This window comes from Camellia sinensis, chromosome 13 (assembly GCF_055761805.1).
Source record: "Camellia sinensis isolate YWXY chromosome 13, ASM5576180v1, whole genome shotgun sequence".
NCBI lineage: Eukaryota > Viridiplantae > Streptophyta > Magnoliopsida > Ericales > Theaceae > Camellia > Camellia sinensis.
Genome location: NC_138973.1, coordinates 30,714,234 through 30,720,051, shown reverse-complemented (window position 1 = coordinate 30,720,051; position 5,818 = coordinate 30,714,234). Strand labels below are relative to the sequence as shown.

General features: G+C 34.1%; 1 long non-coding RNA gene across 1 annotated transcript; it reads right to left on the bottom strand.

Moving 5' to 3' along the window:
* Positions 1–2,335: 2,335 nt before the first annotated feature.
* LOC114294273 (uncharacterized) lies at positions 2,336–3,754 on the bottom strand. The gene is made up of 3 exons (XR_003640423.2): positions 3,163–3,754; positions 2,989–3,063; positions 2,336–2,579 (listed from the first exon to the last, which is right to left on the bottom strand). It is a non-coding gene; the product is annotated as an uncharacterized LOC114294273 (long non-coding RNA).
* Positions 3,755–5,818: the final 2,064 nt, after the last annotated feature.

The window sequence follows — 5,818 nt, the reverse complement described above, 5'->3', positions numbered from 1 at the left end:
AGAACGCATGTGTTTTCAAAAACTCGATATCATTTTTAGTAGTGACCGATCTTTGATCGGGCGAGCGGGGGTGCTCACGAAGTGACCTTCCCCAATCGTACCCAAGTTCCCGAGCCGAGGCAACTTTGGTGATGACGGACACGTGGCCTTAGGCACGAGTGAGGGTTTCCTAAATTCCCCCAAAATAAAATATTTAGGTGGTGACTCTGTATCTGGCAAAGCAGTCCATGTTTGGCACTTCTTTCTAAAAATCAATTTTTCAAAACGATTTGCCAGATTTGGACTCTTTGGTGATTTATCAGTCTCGCATTGCACTTTGCGGGATTAGATTAAGAACCATGACATTTGAGTCCGAACTGTAGTAAGCCCAATGAACAAAACGGGATTTTTTTGGGACGTTCGGGGACGTCTACAGAATGGTATTGCTTTCAATTGTAAAATGGCTACATTTTGTTTTCAATGCCAAGTATCATAATTCATGGAGTGGCTGTGACATAAATCGATCGGCTTTGAGTTTAGGTACTTGGCCGATCAGATTAATGAATCTGCCCTTGCCCCAGCCAGTGTATGATCTTCATAAGCCGAATGGGACTAGTTCGTGGAATGGTTGTGGCCTAAATCGATCAGCATTGGGTTTAGATACATGGCCGATCAGATTAACAAATATGCCCTTGCCCCAGCCAGTGCATGAGCTTCATAAGCCGAATGAAACTAGCTCGTGGAATGGCTGCGGCAGAAATCGATCGGCATTGGGTTTAGATACTTGGTCGATCAGATTAATAAATCTGCCCTTGCCCCAGCCAGTGCATGAGCTTCATAAGTCGAACAGGACTAACTCGTGGAATGGCTGCGACATAAATCGATCGGCATTGGGTTTAGATACTTGGCCGATCAGATTAATAAATCTGCCCTTGGCGTCAGCCAGTGCATGAGCTTCATAAGCCGAATGGGACTAGTTCGTGAAATGGTTGCAGCATAAATCGATCGGCATTGGGTTTAGATACTTGGCCGATCAGATTTATAAATCTGCCCTTGCCCCATCCAGTGCATGAGCTTCATAAGCTGAATGAGACTAGCTCGTGGAATGGCTGCGGCATAAATCGATCGGCATTGAGTTTAGATACTTGGCCGATCAGATTAATAAATCTGCCCTTGCCCCAGCTAGTGCATGAGCTTCATAAGCCGAATGGAATGGCTGAGGCTAGGGGTGGGCGCGGGTCGGTTGCGGCCACGAAACCTCCAATCCGCCATCCGTCCGCCAGATTGGCGGATTGGAGAAAATCAATCCACATCCGTCCGCCAATCCGGCGGATGTGGATTGAGCGGATTGGCGGTTTGGCGGATGGATGCGAATCGGTTTGGCGGTTTAAGATTTTATAAATTTTCAACATAATTCAACTTGTGCACTTCCTCAAAAAAAAGAAAGTATTACATTCAATGACTTAAAAAATTATTATAATCACTATATATCTCATCCAAAAAAAGAAAGTTTGAAACTTTAAAATATCACAATCACTGCATGGCTCATCCACATATTACAATCACAGCATGATTCATCCATATAAAGTATTACAAATGTGGTTCTTAAAATATAATAACAATTCAAACCACCAAAACCATGAATAAGGCAGTAGTAGAGATTGTATCACTACAACAAGTTGGGTCTTGAATGACGAATTTTTTTCGTCTCCAAAGAGCTAATTTCGTCACTATAGATATTTGTGAGGAAATATTTTCGTTACCGGGTTCGTCATTGAATGTTTGTCACTAAAAAGCATCGTGACGAAAAATAATTTCGTCACCAATGAAATTACTTTTGTGACGAAACTTTTTGTCACCAATAAAACAACATTTTGTCACCAAAAATCCTCATTTTCGTCACCAAATAGTTTTTCAGTACCACATTTATAACTTTAGTTTACGAATAAATTTGTCACGCATGTTGATCATTGATGAGGAAATAATTTCGTCACAGTAAGATGTAAAGTTGACAAAATTTTTCGTCTCCAAATATCATACATGGGCGACGAAATATATTTTGTAACAAAAATATATATACATGACGAAATTTTTAATCACCAAACAACAAAATTAATGAAAACCTTCATATATAAACTATAGTAAATTTTGTCACAAAAAATATTTATTAGCGACAAACAATCACTTTGTTATAATAACAAATACAAATGACGAAAAAAATTCGTCACTAAACTTGTCCCATATTTTGTATTTCAATTTAAATTATTATTTTACAAATATCCCTATTCATATCCCAATAACCTTTTAAATGTACTAAGAAATCCATTAGCTATTATATGCCACTCCATAAAAAAATTCACCAAAAAATTTATATTATAAATCAAAATATATCCATCAAACAAATTTAATAATAATTCATTAAGTATAACAAAAAAACCATCAAAGCAAATCCAAAAATTAACTAACATGGAGTTCACAAAAAAAAAAAAACAGCATTCAATCTTGATTTGCAACTAGAACCAAGTATCAGTTCAGGAAAAAAAAATTTAACACTTGATCTTAATTTGCAAGTATGCTTCCAAACGTCATCAAAAACCAATCTGCAAAGAAAATAAACAAAAAAAAAATATTAAAATATTATCAATTACATTGTATAGACCTTTTTATCCATGTCAATACAAATTATGTACACAATGAGTCTAGCTTAACAACCAAAAGTTCCTTTATACATGACAAACTCCTATTAATCACATCACTAAATTAGAGCAACTCCAACACTACCTAGCAAAAATACACAAAAAAATATACACGTAGTTTTGTCTCTATTTTGGTTAATGTGTATTTTAATAAGGGTCATGCTAAGTAAGAAGTAACTAATGAATCTATTTTCATTAAACACATCTTCAAACTTGTTAAATCTTAGTTAATAATTAGTGAAATTGTTGTGCTTTAACTAGTATATACTAACCAACATTAGAAAAATAAAAACATAAAACAAGCGGGACTTACCAAAATGGCGATCTACGAGTTCATGAGATACCTCCTCCTTTAAATTGTCCTTTGAAACCTTGCTTCTTAAGAAACCTTGCTTTGTAGAAAAGAATGAAAATAAGGTCAGACGAGGGTGAAAACAGAATTTATGCTGTTCTTAATTTCAAGTATTTTTTTTCTGAGTACACTAACCTGAAGATTCACAAGGAACCCACAATGACTAAATGATTTTAGCCCAACAACTAAAGTAAGCCAAGCAGATGCTATTGATGTGTGCTTTGCCATGGTTAGACCATCGAGCGCAATCCCAGGACCAACAAAACCAATTGACTGCAAGTAAGGATATACCTGATGCTTACTGTATCACATGATTAGTAGGAAAATCCAAAAGTAAAACAAGAGAAACAAATGTAGACAGAAATATTTCAATTCAAACTTCTAGTTTTCCAGGTTACATGCAATTTTGTGAAACCAGCATCAATGATTGTTTATTGCCTGTTTGAATCAAAGTTAGAAAGAAATTTTAAAAAATAAAAAATTGGACCACCATACATGATGTTCATGAGTCCATTGCGTTGACCATGACTACTAGTAAATACATTTTGGAAACAAAATTAATAGAAGTTGTCTTTGGTTATGTTTTTACTTTTTTGAAAGACCAAGCTACTTGTCTAAGGTGGACATGATATATCTATAACAAAGAGACATGTATTTCATCTTTCTCATAAAATCAGTACACTTGTTGAGTATGTGATAAATTGCTGATAAACTACAACTTTTAGGCTAGCTATGGCCTTACTGTTTTAAAATATATAGGCATCCATGAAAGAATAACAAAGAATCCCTATATACAACGGAAAGAATATCAGTACCCAAAAAATCATATATCTACACAATGAAAGATATGTACACAAGCATTCAAATACTTTAGACACCTAATCACACAATTGTATTGGGTATATATTCACAAATTAAGTTAGTGATTTGCAGGGTTCCTTCTTAGTATATCATTCTAACCAAAGAAAGAAAAGTATAATCAAATAACATACATTTACTTCGAAACATTCTCTTATCTAAACATTTCTAAAGCATAAAAGGTTGACAAATAAGATCATACATGGGAGCCATATTGTGTTGATTTTGTGGAAACATATATAGCCCAATCTTGCTGGTCTTAAGAAAAAGATCTAAATAATACGAGAAGAAAAATGATACCATGCTCATGATAGCCAAGCTTCTAGTATAATTTGTCCTCCTGTCCAGCCAATTCTCAAAAGTGCAACTTTTTAACTAAAACACCTATCAAGAGGCAATGTAACTAACTTGAGAAAAGAATTCCCAAGGGAGAGCCGAAGATGCAGCATATTTCTTGAAGAAAACATACCCTTGCCAGGTCAGTTCCTTCACTATTCTGCAGAGCATACTCAAACACCTCCACTTTAGCTATAAGTGGCAAATGGTCATAATCTTTAGCAAAATTAAGCATATGTTTGTGCTCTAGATTTAAGGTGATCTATATACCAGAAACATGCACAAAAAATTAGACGAAATGCGCGTGCGCGCACACACACACACACACACATAGAGCATCAAAAGAACCTTAGCGGACCTTTCTAGCATCTCTTTACTCCGAATGAGATGGTGCAGGGTGTCACAATTTGGTACCCATCCTATTAATCCGCTGTTTGGACACAATGGAATGACAACATATCTTTGAATAGAAAGATCCTTCTCTGCAGTGTTTCTGGAATTTTCCATAAGTGTGTTCGCCAAACCAAAGAGCTGGCCAACATGCAAAATAAAATGTCATTAATAGAGTAGCAAAAATAATATAAAAACACAACGTACAATTCCAATTTTGTAAACATAACCCTTATGTGCCTTAGAACCCAGCACCACTAGAAAGTGGATGCAGAAAACTAGAAGCCCCACTTCTTAAATAATCCCACAACCAACAACCAGGTCCAAAGGATATTTCTTCTTCAAGAGAGTGATATCTAATCTAAAAATTATAAATGATGTTTAGATATGCAAAGTTAAAACCACAATTCAATAGATATATTCAGCAATGCAAACACAGCTCAGTGAAGACACTAGAATTGTCAAATTTAAAAAAAAATAATAATAATAATTTTTTAAAAAAACTATAAAATATATTTAATAGCTTTAAAATAAAACAAAAGAAAGCTATAAAATCTATACATCAAGTCTGTAGAATGGAGCATGGAAGGAGCAACCTCATGTTCCTCATCTATACTTCTTTAACATTGAACACAAATTCAGACTAAAGCATGCTTTGAGCAAAATTTTAGAGTTTTGTACTCATAATTTGCTACTTTTAAGTTTAGAGAGTTAATTAACTTGTGTTTTTATTTTGAGAGAGAGAGAGAGAGAGAGAGGGGAGAGAAAAATTGATAAACAAAAATAAAGGGGGAAAAAAGTTAGTAGTCTATTTTTTCCATTACCGCCCAATATGTTAAAATTTTTCCTCTAAAATTGGTGACAATATAATTTCCTCACTAAAATGTCTCAAAATATTAAAAATTATTAGTGATAAAAATATATTTCTCACCAAATGGTCTTAAAACATTTAAAATCAAGTTTCTCAAAAAAAATATATACAAAATTATTGGTGACAAAAATAAAGGGGGAAAAAAGTTAGTAGTCTATTTTTTCCATTACCGCCCAATATGTTAAAATTTTTCCTCTAAAATTGGTGACAATATAATTTCCTCACTAAAATGTCTCAAAATATTAAAAATTATTAGTGATAAAAATATATTTCTCACCAAATGGTCTTAAAACATTTAAAATCAAGTTTCTCAAAAAAAATATATACAAAATTATT